The sequence below is a fragment of the Lithobates pipiens genome, unplaced genomic scaffold (genome assembly GCF_037356315.1).
Source record: "Lithobates pipiens isolate NorthernLeopardFrog02 unplaced genomic scaffold, aLitPip1_a1.2 Scaffold_8, whole genome shotgun sequence".
Lineage (NCBI taxonomy): Eukaryota > Metazoa > Chordata > Amphibia > Anura > Ranidae > Lithobates > Lithobates pipiens.
The window spans coordinates 576,462,426-576,485,662 of NW_027507903.1; the positions used below are offsets into that span (position 1 = coordinate 576,462,426).

The window sequence follows — 23,237 nt, forward strand, 5'->3', positions numbered from 1 at the left end:
TAAGATGCACACTTACCTTTCTTTAGGTCACTTTGACATGGGCGTCCTTCCTACCCCCTCAGCAAGCGATCCTACACTGATTCCCTGAGTTGGACCAAAACAGAAAAGGATGTCACATATGTGCCATCCATATTCCTTCCGTTTTTGTCCTGGATGTAAGTAGACATGTGTCCACCTATACCTCCCCATTTCCGGTCAGGTCCACCAAAGCAGACCTGGATGTAAACATCTTATGTTTCTGTCTGATGAACCCTAACAGGCCCTGATGTAAACGGATGCACATCTGGTGAGTTGGACCAAAACAGAAAAGGATGTCACTTATGTGACATCCATGTTCCTTCAATTCTTGTTCTCCAGCTCTGATGTTGGAAAAAAAAATGGTCCCCTGTGGGCTGCTGGATGTAAGCAGACATGTGTCCACCTATGCCTGCCTAAATCCATTCAGGTTCAGCAAAAGCACACCTGGATGCAAACGTCCAATATTTCTGACTGATGAACCTGAACGGACACTGATGTAAACGGATGCACATCTGGTTACGTGTGGCCGCCCATAGAGATACAATACAGTCCATCTTTGATCTGTCCAATTATGGGTCAAAAATGGACTGATCGAACACCCATGTGAAACGGGTCTTATATGTATTTATTTTTACATAAATAGGCATGACATCCCAATGGATAAGGTTTTCGCGATATAGTTAGGTGGCTTGGGAGTTAGCACTCTGGCATTTCAGCACTGGAGGGCAGGATTCAAATCCCATGTGAATAATGTCTGGCCTAGCTTGTATATACACTCACCAGTCACTTTATTAGGTACACCTGTTCCAAGCCATGGTAACACGAATTGGTAATCAGTCAATCACATGGCAGCAACGAAATGCAGGCATCTAGACATGGTGAAGACAACTTGCTGAAGTTTAAACCAAGCATCAGAATGGGGAAGAAAGGGGATTTAAGTGACTTTGAACATGGCAGAGTTGTTGGTGCCAGATGGGCTGGTCTGAGCATTTAACAAACTGCCGATCTACTGGGATTTTCATGCACAACCATCTCTAGGGTATATAGAGAATGGTCAGAAAAAGAGAAAATATCCAGTGAGTGGAAGTTGTGTGGCAGAAAATGCCTTGTTGATGTCAGAGGTCAGAGAAGAATGAGCAGACTGTTTTGAGAAGATAGGAGGGCAACAGTAACTCAAATAACCCATAGTTACAACCAAGGTATGCAGAATACCATCTCTGAATGCAAAACACCTCCAACCTTAAAGCAGATGGGATACAGCAGCAGAAGACCACAGTGGGGGCTACTCCTGTCACTTAAAGTGGAAGGAAACTCCCCTATCGTTTTCAGCCAAGGAAGTTGCCATCTTTGCCTCTGTTTAATCTTCAACTGCTATGGTGCTGCACATGTGATTCGTTATGACACCAACCATTGGATGGTTTGATAGTTTGGCTAAGAGCACAGCCAATGTGCAGTTAGCATTCCCGGCATGCCTTTTTTTTACCTGTTTTAAATTGATGGGTTTACTTCCACTTTAAGAACAGCAAACTAAAACTATAATTCACACAAACTCCCTAAAATTGACAGAAGATTGGAAAAACATTGCCTGATCTGATGAGTCTTGATTTCAACTGCAATATTCAGATGGTAGTGTCAAAATTTGGCGTGAACAACATGAAAGCATGGATCCATCCTGCCTTGTATCAATGGTTCAGGCTGGTGGTGGTGGTTTAATGGTGTGGGGGATTTTTTTACCAAGTACCAAGTCCACCCCTTTATGACTACAGTGTACCCATCTTCTGATGGCTCCTTCCAGCAGGATAATGCACCATGTCACAAAGATCAAATCATCTCACCACTGGTTTCTTATACATGACAATGAGGTCACTGTACTCCAATAACCTCCACAGTCACCAGATCTCAATCCAATAGAGCACCTTTGGGATGTAGAGGAACGGGATGGATGTGCAACCGACAAATTTGCAGCAACTGAGTGATGCGATTATGTCAATATGGACCAAAATCTTGGAGGAATGTTTCCAACGCCTTGTTGAATCTATGGCACGAAGAATGTAGGCAGTTCTGAAGGCAGAGGAGGGTCCAAACCGGTACTAGCAAGGTGTACCTAATAAAGGGGCCGGTAAGTGTATACTGTACATAGGTTTGCTCTGAGTGTACTTGTATCTTTTCACGCCCCCCAAAAAAATATTGTGAATTTTTTGTCACACATTAGTGTATGAAAACAAACAAATTGTATCCATGATTCAGCGTAATGCTCTTTCTGTGATGTTACCACAAGGGTAAACAGGCCAATTATATGCCCAGTAATTGGCCAATTTACTTAGACAGATTGCAATGTATGTATGCATTGAATATGAGAGTACTGATTTTCCTTGATTAGCTAAACTTAATATACACTTGATAACATACATTCTGTAATATCGAGTTTTGATCTCCCTGGGTTGAATACTTGTACCAAAGCATGTGAGAGAGCAGTTGACCAAGAATATCATCTTTCACACACATTTTTATATAAGTGGGTGTATAAAAACTAGTTGGATGCTTTATAAGGTTGTTCTGGATTGCTAGCCCCCTGGCATCAGAGGGAGGCAGAAGTCCATTCAACAAATGAATTATCCGGTTTCTTATACCTCTTGAGAATGATGACTATGTATCACCCTCCAACTCATCCTTTGCTGAATATAATAATATAAAGGTGAACTAACATTGTACACCAGCCTTTCCCAACTGCATAACCCCAGAGGAACCCTCAAAGTAATGTTCAGGTCTTAGGGGATATTGGACAAATGCCCTTTAGGGGTGGCAGTGGTAAGAATGCCCCCCCCCCCCTTACAGTGGTGGCCAGAATGCCACCCTTGCAGTCATGCCGTTGGCTAAACCAAGTGGTGATGGCCCCTGAACTTTGCAGGGGCCATCAGATATGTGGTCAGTTAGCCACAACTCAAGGAACTCCTAGCCTACTATGAAAACCCTAGGGTTGCACGGAAGCCTTAAGAATGGTTGTCGTACACCCACCCCACCTCCTGGTCCTCACTGCACTTGGCTCCCGCAATGCTGAGCTGTCAGGGCTCCCACAGCCGATCCAGTGGTCTGGGGATTTTAAATCCCCACTCTTCTCCCTCCTCTCTGTGCAGCACTTAGGGGATGAACCAGATTGATGCAATGATTAGAATACCCAATCAGAATTGATCTTGTCCATCCTGGAAGCCGTGCACAGAGAAGAGTGGGGATTTCAAATCCCTAGACCTCTGGAATAGCTGGGGGAGCCCTGACAGCTCAGCATCTAAGCACAGCAGAGACCAGGGGATGAGGAGGGTATATAGTAAAGTGTTAGTTCAACTTTAAATTTATTCTGTAAAGGTGAACTAACACTTTTTTTTAATATATATTTATTAACCACTTGCTGACCGCTGCACGCTGATATACGTAGGCACAATGGCAGCGGTGGGCAAATGGACGTACCTGCACGCCCCCTTTAATTGGCGGGGCTAGAGTGCACGCCCGCCGCGTACAGCATAATCGTGTCCGTGGGACCGGCAGACTCAATGGCCGCCGGTCTCCTGTTGATCATGTCACGGAGCCTCAGAATGGGGAAGTGCCTTTTGTAAACAAGGCATTTCTCTTTTCTGCCTTGTGACATGACAGAGATCACTGTTCGCTGTCATGTGAGTTGAAACCCCCCCTCACAGTTAGAATCACTCCCTAGGACACACTTAACCCTTCATCGCCCCTTAGTGGTTAACACCTTCCCTGCCAGTATCATTTATACAGTAATCAGTGCAGCACTGATTGCTGTATAAATGACAATGGTCCCAAAATAGTATCCAATGTGTCCGCCATAATGTCTCAGTCACGATAAAAATTGCAGATCACCGTCATTACTAATAATATAAAAAAATAAAAATAAAAAATATAAAATTAATGCATAAAGATGCCATAAAACTATTCCCTATTTTGTATATAACGCTATAACATTTGCGCAAATCTATATACGCTTCTTGCAATTTTTTTTTTTTTTTAGCAAAAATATGTAGAAGAATACGTATTGGCCTAAACCTAAACTGAGGAAAAATCATGTTTTTTTTATATATTTTTGGGGGATATTTATTAAAGTAAAAAATATTGCAATTTTTTCAAAATTGGCGCTTTTTTTTGTTTATAGCGCAAAAAATAAAAACCACAGAGGTGATCAAATACCGCCAAAAGAAAGCTCTATTTGTGGGAAAAAAATGACGCCAATTTTGTTTGGGTGCCACATCGCAAGAGCGCACAATTGTCAGTTAAAGCGACGCAGTGCCAAATCGCAAAAAGGGGCTTGGTCCTTTAGCTGGAAAATGGTCCAGGGCCTAAGTGGTTAAGCAGCGATAAAGCGCCGCTAAAATGAGTGGCTCTTTACTTCTAACGGCCATCGCTTTCAGTGTAAAAGCAGCTTGATCTCGCAGTTGTGGCAAAGTCCTGCATAAATAAAAAGGAATAAAAAGGCAAAAAAACCACAAAAGAAACGGGTATTATCTGCTCTCCCTCCACGCCGGTCAGCCTTTGCTATACTTCCCTCTAAAAAGTGATTTCACCACAGATCGCAATTAAGAGGGTAGTACGCTTATGGCCTGTCTAATAGAACCCTAAGTTACAGATTTTAATGACATATTTATTCCCTCAGTACAGATGTAGGCGAAAATGAGGAAGCATGGAAGCTGCAGTAACGCAGGGATCGATCAATTAGAGGCTTCTGAGGGTAGAAGAGACTCTTTAATGAAATGGATAGAAGATTATAAGCCGGGTTTATGAAATAAATGTGTGTTGACACACGCTGTGATCCTCCAGACACAAGCAGGGTTAATGGTTTGGCTTTGCTTCACAGAGAAGAAGGATCCTGCTAACTCTTGGATAAACAGCGATTGATCCCAGCACTAGCAGCTCGCATTGTTTTCTATATCCTGCCATGTCCTGTTGTGCAGTTCACTCATTTCTAGGTAGCTCAGCTGTCCTGTAGGCTTACATCTCTATGATAAATATTATAAAAATAATAAATAAGGCGTTTAGTTAAAGAGGACCTTTCCTTTAAAAAACGATCTGTCCTATCTAACCCACCACCACCTCTCCGCGCAAAATCGCTAGCGTACAACCTAAGGAAGATATACTAGACACATAAGGGTGGCTTCACACTGTCTTCAGACGTGGCTCACAGCAGGGGTCCGGTGTGTCCCTGTTCACGATTTCAGGGAAAAATCCGGCACAAATTTTTGCCTGAATTCGGATCTGAATCTGAGCCAAAGACGCAGAGGACTCCTGTGAAATCCCCTCCGCGGCCGCCCCGGAGATGTGTAAACCGGCTCCATTGAGAGGCGGACACAGTCTCCTGTCACGCAAATTGGATGCGGGGGAAACCCACATCCAATTCACACTAGTGTGAACCCAGCCTAAAGCCTCGTACACACGGTACGATTGTTGGCCAACCAAGCGTCTGATTTTTGTCAAAAGTTCACATGTATGTGTTTTGTGGCCGGTGCGTTTTTGGAAAGGGTCGGGGACTTTTTTCCCGCAATTTGCGGGTAATAGACTTCAGTGGAATCGCACCAAAAACGCAAGTGTTGTGCTTGTGATGCGATTTTTGTTTTTATTTTAACACTGTATATAGCTGGTTGCTAATCAGGTGGCTGGGAAGCCGGCCGCCGCATCCTTAACAACCGATGAGTCGTTAGCTGTCAGCGGGGTTCCCCGCTGACATCTGAATGTAAAAAAAAATTGCAGGCAAAAAAAAAATGTGCAAAAATAAATAAATGGCGAGGGGTCCTCCCCCCAGGTCCATACTAGACCCTTCAGGTCTAGTATGGATTCGGAGAGTACCCCCCACACCACAATGTAATAAAGAAGAAAATCCCCCCCCCCCCAATCCATACCAAACCCTTAACTGAGCAGTGCAGGTCAGGAAAAGGAGGGGACAAACAAGTCCCCCCCCTCCTGAACCATACTAGGCCGCAAGCCCACAACAATGGGGGGCACTGAGGCCAGCGGGCTTATTGAAATCTGGATGCTCCCCTTTAAGAACGGGGGCCCCAGATCCTCCCCAAGTGAATGGGTATCGGGTACATCGTAAAAAAACGTTTTTGACAAGTCCTTTATTAAAAAAAGAGCTCTGAGCGTCTTCCCCCCACTGCCGCCTTCCCCCGCTGCGTTCTTCTTCTGCTGCCGTCTTCTCCCGCTGCTGTCTTTTTGTGCTATTAAAAAAAAAAAAAGCTGCCTTTCCTCTGTGGCTGTATTCCTCCTTTGTGTTGTCACCTGCTGTTGGCATCTCTTATATATCCATGGGGCATGGCCATCTGATGACATCACTCGGAGAGCCTGCCACTTGACATCACAAGGGGCAGGCTCTCCAGGTGATGCCCCCCCCCCCCCCCAAGCACCCATGTTGAGGGCATACAGCCTGGTATGGTTCAGGGGAGGGGGGGGGGTGTTGCTTGCTTGTCCTGATCTGCTGGGCTGCATGCTAATGGTTTGGTAGGGATTTTGGGGGGTCCCCATGCCTTTTTTTGGTGTGCGGGGGTCCCCTCCGATTCCATACTAAACCCGAAGGGCCTGGTATGGACCTGGGGGGGAACCCCACGTGGTTTTTTTTTTTTTTTTTTTTTTTACATTCAGCTGTCAGTTGGGAACCCCACTGACAGCTGATGACTCATCAGTTGTTAAGGACGCGGCGGCTGGTTTCTCTGCCCCCTGCTTAGCAACCAGCTATATTACAGTGTATTTACAGAGGAAAAAAACGTGAAATGCATGAAAACTGCATGCAAAAACGCATAAAAAAACAAGGGTTTAAAAATGCAAAATGCACTGCAAAATGTGCCTGAAAAACGCATCAAGAGAAGCCGCATAGATGTGAACCTAGACTAAATCACAATGCAGAAGAATGACATGTATGCTATATTGCAATGCATTTGGAAGCATCAAATTTTTTTGTATAAATAAATATAAATAAATAAATTCAGTTGTGGCCGGAGCGGGCCTTACATTGCATTATTAGTCATCAGGATGCTCCATACGCTCAGCCTCCGTTCTGTCTTCACGACACATGGCCACGTTGTTAGCGCCCTGTGATATGAACAGCATTCACCCTCCATATCAGGCTGCTCCTAGGACCCCCGTATGATACAATCAGTGCACCCCCACAATCAGGGCATGCATTATCAGTTGGAGCCTCTAGCAGGACTTTTGTATTAGCTGCCTTTTTATTTCCAGCCTCCGAAAGACAGGCGTTTAATCAGCCAGGTTACGGAGACAAGCTTTTTGTCACACATAAAGCCTGCGGATCTCTTGTGAGAGGTTTACACTCTTCTCCTGTTTGAAATCCATCCCTGCGGCTTGCTTTATGCAGACAGATAATATGCAAGCCAACTATATAATGTGCATTCATGTGCTGGAGATTAATTGGAACACTAGGAAGGTTAGAGGTGGACTCGTCATATTGTACGCTGGAGGAGGATGTGTGTGATATGTCACTCTGTCCATTCATTCCTTCTCTTTTTAAGTTTTACCATCTCTCCATGCTAGTGTCAGGGCAGTGAAACTTTAAATTGCTCAGCTTCTCTGTAAGTGGTGTCAAAGCTCTGTTAAAGAGGAGCTCCAGGCTCCCCAAAAAAAAATTAAGGTCAGTGCTACAAATACTGTAGCTGCTGACTTTTTTTTGTATAATCAGTATCTATCTGCAGAATAACAAAAATAGAAACCTTAAAACAAGACAACAAATCGTAAAAGTGCAAAACCCATCGGCTACTTAGAGCCGTATAGAAGTCGTTTCAACAGTACATAGGTTGAACAGGGACATATACACAAAGAGGGAGATTTCTGAGATAGGGAGATTATCGTGGGCTCACTTGGAATGGGCAGCTATGTGGCGACAGGAAGGTTTTGGGGTGGGAGGAGCCTGGGAGGTGTTGAGACTAATCTACTGGCTTCCTATCCCCAAGATCGGTTGTGGGGTATGCTGGCACCAAAGATACACTGGGAGTGTGGTCCGAGACCCGCAGCTGGGGCAGAGGGGGGGGGCAAACGGCCTCCAGCTAACCACCCTCTACCCCCCGCGTGTCAGGGAAACCTCGTAGCCACAACAAGGGTCCAGCCGGGACATCCAAACTTTCTAATAACATTAGTATTCCACCCAAAGGTTCTAGGACTAAAAAAGTCAGTCTGCCACCAATCCAACTCGGGTTCACCAAGCTCCCACGACATTCGAGCAAAGGAGAAGTTTAAGATAGAAGGAAGAAGGAAGGAATGCTGACTTTTAATATAAGGACACTTACCTGTCCTGGTAGCCCACGATGTCCTCACCCGAGCCCATTCTTCAGTTGGCTTTGGTTTCAGGCGGCAACATTTCAAGTAAGGGAAACAGGCAGTGCAGGCTTGCGGCTTCACAGTTGTTTTTCTACTGCCTCGCTGCACCTTGTCCTGTAGTCTTGTGGGACCTGTGATGTGTCCCATAAGACCATGGGGGAAGGAAGGGGGTGAACTTCCGTCTCAGATTGCCGTGGTGCATCTGACCAGAAGTGGGAGTGGATACCTGTCAAAAAAAGCTACCCTCTTCCACTAAAAAAGTGCCAAATGTAGCGGTGGAAGGTGGGAGGATGCAAACAAGTTCCCCTTGCCAGCATGCCTCCTTAAGACTTAAGCTGGCCATAGACAAATCGAATCTCAGTCAGTTCAGCAGGAGATTTTGACCGTGTATGGGCAGGCTAATTGCACCCAAGTTGCAAGTTGATCGACTTGGATACAACCAGCATATTGGTGTTCCCATAAGATTATTGCCAGCAGCTATAACCGCTAACAATAAGCAACGTGTGTTCTCCCCCCTGCTGGGAGAACACCATAGCTCTGCGAACCATGTTCCATGGTGACAGGAAAGAAAATGGCACCCTCTATCCCTCCATGGCCAGCTTTAGTTCACAAATTGTGGTAAAATAGGAAGTCGATCTGCATTTTTATCCCTCATTTACGTACACATTGCCACAGCTACAATGCTTTGCAGTGCAGCAAATTTAACATGCCATGTCAAGTTTCACCATATACGCCCATTGAAGTCTTTGGGACCGCATTGTAACCATGTGCCAACCACTTGGGGTGCAGAAATACATTGCAAAATCCCCCTTGAAGTCAGGTAAAAAAAATAAAAAGAAACAGGCATTTAGGAGGTGGCAGTATCGCCTAATGAACACCTACAAACAATCGCTCAACCACATGAGCAGCAGGGTTACAGCCCCAGAGGGGGCAGTAAATGTATTGCCCATGTGACCAAGGACTAAAAATGCAGTTGATGAAGTAAATCAAATCACTAAAATCTCATGTAAGCTCTGTCTTTTTTTTTTTTTTTTTTTTTTTTAAATCTTCAGCTTACAATGAAAATAATAGGTAAACCCTGCCATGAAGGTCCTTGTGTAGACACATATTGTTATGGAGCAGCAGTGCCCTTTTCAATTGCTTTTCTGTGTTGTCACCTTGTCACGCCCACAGGAAGACTGATAATGGTATTCTACAAAGGAACCTGGTGTTCCTTTGGAGCTCCTTTGGTTCCTATGCTCAAGCTGTACATGGGGACTTGACTTCTTGAGACAGACCTTACGTCAAAATGCAAGATCCACTGATTAATTAGACCCTTGCCAGTAAAAAAAATACACTGCCATTAAAGTATTAAAAGAAATGTAAACATTGCAAACCTCCCCTCCCTATAAAGTTGTGTATCCTGATAAAATTTTGATATGTTACTGTATTGTACACCATACCTGCATACCTGTATCTGTATGTACCTTACTTCCTTGCCAAGCTTACTGCCAGGGTATGCCCGTTTGGCTATGTACCTTTCTTCTGACTTTTCCTTTCATAATAAAATTTGAAGTTAAAAAAAAAAAAAAAAGAAATATAAAAAAATATACCTTAGTTATACACTGGTCGGTGACCTCCCAGGCTTTCCAGCAAGATTCTGGGAAAGCTGAGGATCCCAAGGCTAACTAGGAGTTGCTCCTACATACTCCTGGAGTGTCTTCTCATGTGATTTGAGGCGCTTTGTGTTCCTGGGTACTCACTAGAAGGCCCGTGAGGTAGCTTTCACCTTGGTGTCATGGGCCGAAGCTAGGGTGTAAAGTTAATAGCCACAATTTTTTTGGTGTCAAAAGCAGGTTCCCCCACAGAGCAAGAGCCATCTGGTGTGGCTAGCAGTGAGGCTGCTATGAGTAAGCACTAGTTTAGCACAATATTGCATTGGCTTATTCGTCTTACTCCTACGGTATCTGTTTGATGTTTTTATCCGGTTTTATGAAGCTTTTGCAAAGGTGGTTTCAGCAGTCCCGATCTCCTTTTTCAATAGAGTTGGGAGCTGGGCCAGCACCTGAATGTACTACTGCGGCAGATGACAAACTACTGTAGCAGACCTGGAGACATGTCTCTGACAGTTCTGCAGCATTTTCTCCTGAGATTTGGGGTGCTTTGTGTTCTCGGTATCTCACTAGAAGGCCCGTGAGGTCACCCTCACCTAGGTGCCTGGGGGGAAGCTAGGCTGTAACATTGGTAGCCAGAATTTTTGTTAGCGTGACAGGTAGGTTCCCCCACAGAGCAAGGGTTGTCTGGTGTGGCTAGCAGTGAGATGGGTTGGGATTCTATTATGAAATCTTTACCTGGTTTCTCCCCTTTTTCATTGGGTGTTTAGTGGAGAAGGAGCACTATGTGAATCAATCTATAAACATGTCCATCTTGATTTGCTCCTCTACGAATGTGGAGTTACCCTTTAAATGGTGGTTGGGCATCTGAGTAATAAGTGGACCTTATAATACTTATAGGGCCAAAATTCAGCAAGTGCAATTCAGTAGTTGTATTTTATGGTTGTGCCATCAAATTTCACCATCAGGTTGTACTGTGAAATCTGTGATTACAGCTCTCTACACCAAACAAATTGCAGATTGCTGGTGTTCTTGGAAATCCACTTAAAAGTCAAAGCACATATGGCAGTGCGGATCCCTCAATCCCTGAAGCCTTCGGCGAGGGATCTGCGTGTCTTTGGCAAGCTGGTGTTTGATTTTTCTTTTTCTGTGGATTGTACTCGGTTCTTGTTTCTCCCCCGTGCTTTCCATTGTTCTGATTCCTCTAATGGGAGCTCCTTGTCTCACTTAATCTATTCTATGTTCTCTTCATCAAGTCTGAAATCAGTTTTACTCTATTATTCTTATGAACACGGCTGCTCTTCCCATTAGGGATACATGGTCTCTTGAAGTGTGTGCCCACGTATGTTGTCTGTTTTGTGTTCTACATAACTTTCACATCTACACGTTCAGGTGAAGGATGTTCTCATTTCTGGCTGCTATGTCTCCTTATGTGAGCTAGAATTCCACATGATCCTCTCCCATTTATCATTAAACCATGTTTCTTCTCGCTCTCTGTCATCGTACGTCTCTTTCGTCTTCCCATCTCATCTATCTACAACTTGTCATGTTCCATTCACTGTAATTTTCATCCCCTTTTTGTCATCTTCTCTTATTTACTACTCTGTAGCCTCCTCCTTGATCTTTCATCCCCCCCTCTGTCGTCTGCTTTTCAATGTTCCCATCTTTCTGTCTGTCTTTTCCTTTTCCCTTACTCATTCTCTTATGTTCTATTTCATTTCAGATTTCTCATGTTTTCTTCTGTCTTCTCCCCCCTCTCTGCCTGACGTCCTCTATTCTATTCGCTGTTTGTAATCTCATCTTTCCATGGATCTTCTCAATTCCATGATCTCTGATGTTTTCATGTCCAAAAACTCTCCTTTTTCATCTTTTTTTGCCAGTAAATTTTACATGTTTCTTTTTGTCTATTTAATTGTTCCCTCCTCTATGCCTATAATATTAAACCCATCATTGTCTCTCTCATTTTTTGTTGCCTATTAGCACATTTTCCCTCCTGATTGCTCTCTCTTTAAGGTACACCTTCCATATTCTATTCTTCATCCACCATTCCATATCTGTCCTACTGCCTGCTCTCTCTCACACGTTTCACCCTATAGTGGCTCTATCAGATTGGACTTTCCCTTCTCTCTCTTTAACTTGTCTGATTTCTGACATGTTGCTAATTTTATAATTCATATTATATTCTTCCCCTTCTACTGTCTGGGTTCTACTGTGAGCTCTTTATCATCTTCCACTCTCTGCCTTATTTCTAATCTGTCATCATCTGTCTCCACTCTCTGTAATTTCCCACTCTGTGTCCACTCTCTGTCATGTTCCACTTGTTTGCTCACTGTCTTGTTCCACTCTGTTCACTTTCTGGCATGTTCAAATCTTTGTCCAATCTCTGTCATGTTCCACTCTGTGTCCACTCTCCATCATATTCCGCTCTGTGGCCACTCTATGTTGCCTCTCTCATATTCCACAGCATTCTGTGTCTACTTTGTTTTATCCTTCACTTTGTGTCCACTCTCCAAAATGTCTCACTCTGTGTCCACTCACTGTCTTGTTACACTCTTCACTTTCTGGCATGTTCAAATCGTTGTCCACTCTCCATCATATTCCACTCTGTATCCACTCTCCATCATGTTCCACTCTGTGTCCACTCTCCGTCATACATATTCCACTCTGTGTCCACTCTCCGTCATGTTCCACTCTGTGTCCACTCTCCGTCATGTTCCACTCTGTGTCCACTCTCCGTCATGTTCCACTCTGTGTCCACTCTCCATCATACATGTCCCACTCTGTGTCCACTCTCCATCATACATGTCCCACTCTGTGTCCACTCTCCATCATACATGTCCCACTCTGTGTCCACTCTCCATCATACATGTCCCACTCTGTGTCCACTCTCCATCATACATGTCCCACTCTGTGTCCACTCTCCATCATACATGTCCCACTCTGTGTCCACTCTCCATCATACATGTCCCACTCTGTGTCCACTCTCCATCATACATGTCCCACTCTGTGTCCACTCTCCATCATACATGTCCCACTCTGTGTCCACTCTCCATCATACATGTCCCACTCTGTGTCCACTCTCCATCATACATGTCCCACTCTGTGTCCACTCTCCATCATACATGTCCCACTCTGTGTCCACTCTCCATCATACATGTCCCACTCTGTGTCCACTCTCCATCATACATGTCCCACTCTGTGTCCACTCTCCATCATACATGCCCCACCTTGTGTCCACTCTCCATCATACATGCTCCACCTTGTGTCCACTCTCCATCATACATGCTCCACCTTGTGTCCACTCTCCATCATACATGCTCCACCTTGTGTCCACTCTCGATCATACATGCTCCACCTTGTGTCCACTCTCCATCATACATGCTCCACCTTGTGTCCACTCTCCATCATACATGCTCCACCCTGTGTCCACTCTCCGTCTTGTTCCACTCTGAGTTCACTTTCTCTTCTCTCCCTGTCACGTTCTTCTCTCTGTCATCTTACACTATTATTATTATTATACAGGATTTATATCACGCAACCAGTTTGCGCAGCGCTTTATAACATGAGGGCAGACAGTACACTTACAATACAAATCAATATAGGAGGGATTGACATTGTGTCAGCTCTTTCTTCTTCCACCCTGTGTCTGCTCTCTGTGTTCTTTTACATTCCACCCTCTATTAGCTCTTACTCTAGTTTTCAGTTTTATGTTTGTACTCCTTTTATATAGACTCTCCGCTCCCTGTTCTGCTCCATCCTCTCTCTGTACGTGCTGCTGGAATTTCTGGAATATATTTGAAGATGGGATGTCCTTCGGCATCCACCGTAAAGTGGCATTCTTTGTGTGTTCTATTTTGTTCATTGCTGTATCCTTCTTCTTCTTCTGTCTGTGTCCAGACTCATGTTTTGTCCACCAGAGTTATACTTTATTATCACATCTTTCTTGCTCTTGTCCCTTTTTTTTTCTTCCTTCTGCATTACTAGCAGACATTTGTAACCATAAGGTGGTCACATACGTATTGACTTGATCATTCATTTGATGAAAATTTAATGAAGGACTTGAACAAGAATTCTAAACCGCACAACCTCCATTTGATTAATTTCAACACTGACAAGTCGATTGGCTGTTTTTTCATGGTTTCCAATACAGATTTATCAGCAATACAATCAACATTTTTAATAGCTTGTTTCTGGTAGATTGTCTTACATTGTTGCTACATTGTTTGTTTGTTTATTTTATTGGTAATTTTATTTGATGATGAATTGCTCATTTGCGATCACTTATACTTAGAACAATCACAAATTGATATCCAAACCTCTGCTGTAACTTATATTGTATATATGTGTATATATAGTATATTGTTTACTTCTACCTCTGTAGAATCCCTGGATGAGCTTGCAGTGTGAGGTTAATTTTTTTCCTCCTTGGCGGGCATGCATCTTTCCAGGATGGGGGATTGCCCCCCATTTCGACTGGGGGTGGATAGATTGACCCAGTGACGTCAGACGCCAGCCTCATTAGTGTGGGCCGTATTGGAGACGATTATAGGGCGCATAGATCGATCCTCAGTCAGACGGATGCAACCTGGGGGGCAGATTCAGCAGAGTGGCTGGCCGTGGCAAGTCTGCTACTAAAGGCACCTAAGCTGTAATATATGCTGGCGGCATCCTCCACCATGGTGGTGGCTGCACACATGGGAATCTTTATCCTCTTGTCAGCCAATGCTTTTGACTTACTGTCCCTGGCTGTCATATTTCAAATCTTTATGTACTCTTATCCCTCTGTTACAGCAGACTACTGCTAACTGCGACTGATCCATCTGGAGTATTTCCAGTCTCATTGTTGCCACGCTGCCACAGCCTGTTTTTCATCCTTCGGATATACTGTCCTTCTCTGCCTATATACTGCCCCCTGTATCTATTTAGAATACGTGTGATTGACAAGGTGGGTCAGTGTTTTATGAACTGGACATGTTTGTTATCCCTATGGTGCATGGTTACTTTACTTGCCTTATTCCCCTATCTGTTTCCTCCTTTCCATTTTCTGGTCTCCCCCCATCCTTTATTGTCTTCTTCCTCCCCTCCTTGCCTTTTTTCTCCCCCCCCTTCCACTCCCCGTGCCCCCCATCTGTTGTGTCCACAGTTAATAACACAGACCCATTGTCACTTTGATTTCTTTTTCAACTATTTTTCAACTATTTTGTGCTCATAGCGTCTTCCCTGTCCGCCCCTGGGGGGACTACCCCTAATCGGGTGCCTCTCTTGGTACTGCATTGCGCCTCCAGGGCTGTCATTGGTAAGCAATTTATGACTTCATAGATTCTACAAGATTAATCTATTATGTATTGTCAGCTACGACTAAGGCTATTGCCGAAACGGGTCAGATTTATTTTATTGTCATTCTGATGTACCAATAAATGACACTTCAAGGATTACAGTTTTGCCAGCTCTTCTTACTACTAATCTATTATGTATTGTATCTTAAGTGTCTTATACACTTAAATTTACCAACCCTTGAAATTTGTTTACAACTGTTCAATTATGAGACTGTATTTACTCTTGTAGATGTTTTTTACTGACCCCCTCCTGAAGAAGCTGTGGTAAACGCGAAACACGTAGAGGATCTCATCAGGATACACATCTCGGCTACCCTTCATTAGGGTTTACGTGTCTATTACCTGTTTTCATTAACTCGACTCTGTGTGCACAGTGCATGTACCTTTGTACCAACAGTTTTTAACCATGACTTTTTTCTAATAAATTGTCAAATTTTACTTTTAAACTGGTTCAATCCTTGGGTACCAAATAGTGCTCGACTTTTTAGTGCTGCGGGGCATGTTTGGAGTAGCTCCAGGCACTTCCCTTCTTTCCAATATCCAACAATTAAGGATGATGGTACCCACCCCTATCCCCAGATCAATTTGAATGAGGCTTCATTTACTATAAATTGATATGCATATAACCACGTTTAGATTGTTCTCTCTTATTTAAAAAAACATACATACCTACTTTGTAATGCAATACGTAAATTCAAAGCAGTATGGGCTAGATCAGGGGTTAGCAACCTACGGGCCACACCCGCCTCGCTGCCGCTAAATGTCCGGCCCGTCAGTGCATGTGATAAATTCCCGTGCACCCGGCCTGGGGACATTTTTTGTAGAGCCGGTGGTTGGCTTTCTTGGGATAACAATTTATGCGGCTAAGAAGATGCTTGGCTGTTATCCCCATGCAGTGTGAGGACCTGCCTTCCACGGCTTGCCCAGGCTCTCCCATCCCACCAGGAGGCCCCAGCGACCAGCCGGCACATATGCCGACTGGCCAGAGACCCGAAAGAAGCCGGAATCGGCTTCGATCGGTCTCAGATCTAGTAATCTGGAAGCAATGTCATGACATCACTTCCGGTTTATAGAAGACTTAATGTGTTAGTAAACCCCCTATCATTTTCAGCCAAGGGAGCTGCCATCTTTGCCTCTGTTTAATCTACAACTGCCATGATGCTGCACATGTGATAAGTTATGACACCAGCCATTCGATGGCTTGACAGTTTGGCTGAGAGCACAACCAATGGTAGTGTTACATTTTTGACACGTGCCAGAAATGAAACAGTTTTATGGATGGGTTTACTTCCTCTTTAAAGGCACCAGATTTAAAAAGGGGCAGTAGTCAAAACAGCCAAACTTGGCGTTTTGAATGCTTTTAAGTGCAAAAGAGGGATTTGGGGTCTTATAGAGCCCAGATGTCTCCATAAAGAGTACCTATCACTGCCTATTACTTTCACAAGGGATGTTTATTTTCCTTGTGACAGCAATATAAGTAATCAGGATAAAAAAAGAGGGGCAGTGTAAAAAAATAAAAATAAATATAACGCGCCCATCCCTCCATGCTCACGTGCAGAAGCGAACACATACGCAAGTCGTGCCCACAAATATAAACAGTGTTCAAAACCACACATGTGAGAAATCACTGTGATCGTTATAGCGAGAACAGTAATTCTAGTACTAGACCTCCGGTGTAATGTAAAGCGGTCCAGTGATGCAGGGTGCTGTGTAATGTAAAGGGCTGCAGGGTGTTGTGTAATGTAAAGGGGTCCAGAGGTGCAGGGTGCTGTGTAATGTAAAGGGGTCCAGAGATGCAGGGTGATGTGTAATGTAAAGGGGTCCCATGATGCAGGGTGCTGTGTAATGTAAATGGGTCCAGGGGTGTACAGGGCTGTGTAATGTAAAGGGGCCCAGAGGTGCAGAGTGTTTAATGTAAAGGAGTCCAGAGATGCAGGGTGCTGTATAATGTAAAGGGGTCCAGAGGTGCAGGGTGCTGTGTAATGTAAAGTGGTCCAGACGTGCAGGGTGCTGTGTATTGTAAAGGGGTGTGGAGGTGCAGTTGTGGAGAGGGGGGGTACACAGTAGTGACAAAGAGATACTGAAGGATGCAGGGGGCACAGTGGGTTGTTTTTACATTTTAACGCAGGAGGGTGCCAGATATTGGATCTGCCCCGGGTGCCAATTTCTCTAGGTACACCCCTGGGGTCAACTGCAGTTAAAATGCACCTATTAGTGTACTTTGAAGGATATCAGAAGTGTCTCAAACGCAAGCGTAATGTGCCAGAAAGCATTCAGCATTTGCCCATTGATACAAGCCCATAGACCCATCAAAATATCCCCTAAAGTGGATTGTAGTATTTTATTTGATGTACACTTGCATGTTAACACAGAGCAGGGAGGGGGGTCAAGGGATAGCTATGGATAGATAGACTTGTAAGACTTCAGTTTTTCTGCTTTGAACTTTGAGGATGACTTGCTCCACAGTGCCTGCACCTTCAGAAGCCAATGAGTCCCATGGGCTCACTATAAGGGCTTGTTCACACCGTATGTGCATAAAAACTGATGGGAAAATCAACATCAGTTTCCATTTTCGATCAGTTTTCATATGCATTTCATTTTTCACCGTTTTTTTTTCCCCGTGCAGAAAAAATATGCACGAGATACCAGTGTTGTGGTGTGAACAGGGCACCTAGAGAACAATTGTTTTTTTTGTGCCCTTGTAGATCGCATACAGAAAAACTGACGTCTCTGCACCATGGTGTGAAAGAGGCCTAAAGGAGAAGTATAGCATAAGCGTTAAGCTGGCCGCTCCTGCCCCCTCCAGAGCAGAGAGCCACTGACTGACAGTCATCAGCTCTCTGCAGCCTGAAGACCAAGTGGCGAGCGATCAGCGGTGTTTTATTGCTTGGTTCTCGGTCTCAAAGCCGCGGGGGACCGATGCTGCATCCACCTAGTTGAGTATCATTTTTTTTATCTAAACCTTAACTCTTTTAAAGGTTTTTTTTCCACTTTCACAAGTGTGTCTAACCCCCTTCATGTGGTGGGAGACAAGGACTGGTATGGATCTACAATAGTATAAGGGTTTTTCTTCCATAAAAGCCCAAGCAGCCCTGAGCCCAGGACCTTCTTGCCGTCTTGGAGCTCCTTTTTATTTATTCTGCACATGTTGATCGCCCAGATTCTGAGGGCAGAGATGCCCACTAATCAACGTCGCTTGTTAAATGCTGAGCAGCCAGAACAGTTTAAATGGAGATATGCAAGTTTACTTATTCTTTTGCATGTTATATATGTGTCACATACACAGTGCTGCTCGTGCCATTCTTTTCTTAGAGCCTGCACGTTCCTACATTCAGCAGGAAGAGCTGTGCCCACAATTTCTATCCTCGGAAAGCAGAGACTGTGATAAAGCATTTTAATATCTGCTCCAGTAAATGACAAAGCGGTACACACTGCCAATCTCCATAATCACTGTTCTGTACCTTTTTTATATTCACCTGTTATTCCTTTTACTGATTGTCCCCAGAGCCAGCTCAAGGCTCTTTGCTCATGTGGGTGACATTATTCCATTCAGTGCTCCTGGCCTGCAACCACTAATCAGCATTTTACATGAATGCCAAAAGCAGAAAATATCTGTGGATGGTGCAGGGTAAAAATAGGAACAGACGTATGGGTCCTTATCCACCAAAATGCATCAAATATAGCTGGAACACAAGTCGTTTCCCAAAGAAACCTGTTGGATCTGTTGTGGATTCATTGTTTCATTTTATATTTTATATATAATATTATATCTAATTGATCCATATGGGTAAAAATGTATTACATAGGATTTATGTACAAACAATGAACGTCTCTTATTTGCTCCCCTTTTGAGCTCAACTCCCCTGCAACGGTTCCTTATTACCCCTTCTGATAATTGCAGCAGCCCAGACTATAAACATCTAGTGATGTAATAAATGGACCTCACGCTATGAATGAGTGTTAATGTGAAGTGAAAAAAATTATATAATTTGTAAAAATTGATGAGCTGCTCCCTTCAAAGTATAGGCGATGGAACAATTATTTTTGGTTCCTAAACGAGTATTACAGTAAAATAAATGCATTGACCATGGGGGTTAGATAGTGTAGCCAATTTGGTGTTGAATAAATGGGAACAAAAAACTATTCATCGACAAAAGTGGGCGGGGCTCACATTTTATAAAAGGTATATCGATGATATTTTCTTGCTTTGCGAAGGTTCCCAACTAGACTAACACCATTTTTGGACAGTATTAATACGAATGCCTATGGTTGAAAATTTGATAGCTTCCAACAATTCAAGGTCAAACCACTTATCACATGTGATTCTGAATATGTCACATATGTTTTGGAATGCCCATGTCCAAAGCAATATGTAGGCAGAACAACGCAAAAACTATGTACAAGAATAAATGAACATCTTACCAATATCATAAATGGTTGTGTCAAAACACTGTAGACAATACCATAATAGAGATCCAACTCAACTTACCTTTTATGGAATAAATAACATCTCTAAACACTGGAGGGGTACCCGCCTGAAACGAGCAGTATCACAAAATGAAACCTTATGGCTACATAAGTTGGGAACCCTGCAACCTGTAGGAATGAATATGATTTAGATCTTAATTGTTTTCTAACCAGTGATGTTGGTGACGTCAAAATGTATAGTCGGTGAGGGCCAGATGGGTGGCTGCACAGCCAACATCACTGTGGGGGAATTCTCTACCGCCTAACCATTGAGGGTGCATAATAAATATATGGCATTTGTAGAGATGAAACCTGTTGCTCAGTCTTGCTGGGCATTACCTCTTCCCACATTTAAAGTGCTATAGCCTTTTAGTTGTCTTTATATTTTTTATTGACCTAGTGGTTAGAACTTCTGCCTTGCAGCGCTAGGGTCATCGGTTTAAATTCCAATCACTGTGCAACCTGCATGGAGTTTGCATGTTACCTGTGCTTGTGTGAGTTTACTCCGATATTCCAAAGACAGGCTGGTAGGTTAATTGGCTCCTGCCGAAATTGGTCCTAGTATGTGTGAGTTAGGAACATTAGACTGCAAGATCCTTAACCAACTTAAGGACCAGGCCTATTTTTAAAATCAGTTAAAATCAGTTAAAAGCAAGGTCCATAAAGACATGGACGAGCAATTTTGGGGTGGAGGAACTTGACTGGCCTACACAGACTCCTGACTTCAATCCGATTGAACACCTTCAGGATGAATTAGAGCGGAGACTGTGAACCAGGCCTTCTCATCCAACATCAGTGCCTGACCTCACAAATGCACTTCTGGAAGAATGGCCAAACATTCCCATAGACACACTCCTAAACCTTGTAGACGGCCTTCCCAGAAGAGTTGAAGCTGTTATAGCTAGAAAGGTTGGGCCAACGCAATATTAAACCCTACAGACTAAGACTGGGATGCCATTAAAATGAATGTGCATGTAAAGGCAGACGTCACAATACTGTTGAGAATATAGTATGTGTGTGTGTGTGTGTGTGTGTGTGTGTGTGTGTGTGTGTATATGTATATATGTATAATATAATATAATTTTTTTTTTTTTTTTTTTTTTTTATATTTGTTTTTGCTTTTTAGTGCTATTTATTGCCTTCTTTTGGTGTTCATCTTTTTTTCAGTTAGTTTGAGATGTTGTAAGCTTTTTCATTGCAGAACAACCCAGATAGCTATTAGAGTGGGAAACCAGCTACATGCTGTATATGTTTCCCATTTTAGCTGTCAAAGATTTAGTAAAAATGCCCAGCCATTTTTGTAACCAGTGCTAGTTAGTAGGCTCGCTCTGCTACTTCTTGGTTTAGCAGTTTCCTGAACCAGCTTTACTGCTGCATGTAGATAAGAAGTGTCTGAGAGAGGCTGGAGGAGATCAGCAGCACCAAGATGCAAAAAAAGTAAAAATATTGTTATATGAAAAAAAAAATGATAATGGTAGACAATGCTTTAACAAACTAAATGTCATCCACCCTACAAACTACCTGAATGTCCTGTTTAGAGTCTAAAGTCTAATGCTGCGTACACACGATCGGATTTTCCGTCGGAAAAATCTTGTGTTTTTCCGACTGAATTACGCTCAAGCTTGGCATGCATACACATGGTCACACAAACGTTCTCTGAACTTTTGACCGTCAAGAACGCGGTGACATACAGCACTACGACGAGCCGAGAAAATGAAGTTCAATGCTTCCGAGCATGCGTCAAATTGTTTCCAAGCATGCGTAGGAATTTTGCGTGTCGCAATTTGTACAGACGATCGGAATTTCCGATCAGAACATTTTCCAAACGAAAAATTGAAAACCTGCTCTCAATCTATTGCTGGCGAGAATTCCACCAGCAAAAGTCCGATGGAGCATACACACGGTCGGAATTTCCTATCAAAAGCTCACATTGGACTGGCGGAATTTCCGATCGTGTGTACGGGGCATAACAGGTCCCTGAGGGCACATCTGACGCAAGGAATTTTACAGATTTTACAGGCTACCCAACATGGTGATTATGGTAATATAGCTGTCCTGCTGATCTCAAAAGAGTCTATTGTTTGTAGCCAAAGAGATATAACGATTGTGCCAGTGCCACCATCAAACGCAAGGGAAGATAATGACTGTTCGGCTGAGCCGGCTACAATCAGATAGACACAACAGCCAACTCCTCTGCTCTTTACATCCACACATACACAACACTTTAGTGCCATTTACTTCTGTGCTGAAATCATATCACAGCTTGAACATCTTCAGATGGAGGGCCTCGAGAAAAGAGAAATCCTGAAGACAGATACCTCCATTGGCGCTCATTTTCAGCATGTGAATAACAATCAGAGGCACTCTGCCAAACAAAAGCCTCACTCTAGAATGTTCTTTTGTTTAGGCGCCGCATTGACTACCTTTTTCCTTGTATTCCACCTTCATTCAGCTTCCGGCTGTCATTTTCTCCTGTACAGGTTTGATTGGCCTTCGACTTCCGAATGGTTTGAGTGATTTCCTCTCGTTGCCACCACTTCTCATTCTGTCCTGAAAACTTTCTCCTGTACCATATTTAGCCTCTGTAATTCTCTATATATACTGTATATGGGGTTACTTTAAAGCAAAGGTTTCCAGATGTGGCCCTTTTCTTACCATTTTATGACCCTTTAGGCATTGATATAAGGCACTAATTGTTGCACTGACACTAACAAGGGAGCAGTATTCCTCCCGCTCATACCAATGACGGGGAACTATTCCTCCCACTGACACCAATGATGAGGTACTATTCCTCCCACTGACACCAATGATGAGGTACTAGTCCTCCCACTGACACCAATGATGAGGTACTATTCCTCCCACTGACACCAATGATGAGGTACTATTCCTCCCACTGACACCAACGAGGGGGCACTATTCTTCTTGCTGATACCAATGATGGGGAACTATTCCTCCCACAGACAAGAATGATGGGGCATTATTCTTCCCACTGATACCGATAATGGGGCACTGTTCCTTCCATTAATACCAATGATGGGGGAGTATTTCTCCACTGATACCAATGATGGGGCACTATTCCTTCTATTGACACCAATAATGGGGCACTATTCCTTCCACTGATACCAATGATGGGGCAGTATTCTTGCAACTTATATTAATGATAGGGCAGTATTCTTCCACTGATACCAATGATGGGACACTATTCCTCCCATTGACACCAATGATGGGGCACTATTCCTCCACTGATAACAATGATTGCGCACTATAACTTCCAGTGATACCAATGATGTGGCAGTATTCCTCCACTGACACCAATGATGGGGCACTATTCCTCTACTGTTATTAATGATGGGACACTATTCCTTCCAGTGGTACCAATGATGTGGCAGTATTCCTCCCACTGACGTCAATGATGGAGCACTAGTCCTCCCATTGATACCAATGATAGAGCAGCCACCCTGACACAGGAAACCTGGGGCAGCAATCATTGCAGCAGTTT

General features: G+C 43.6%; 1 protein-coding gene across 1 annotated transcript in view; it reads left to right on the plus strand.

Annotated features, from left to right (window-relative positions):
* Nucleotides 1–23,237, plus strand: part of PDE4A (phosphodiesterase 4A) — a 497,889-nt gene that overhangs the window by 24,201 nt on the left and 450,451 nt on the right. The gene's annotated exons all lie outside the window — the stretch shown is intronic.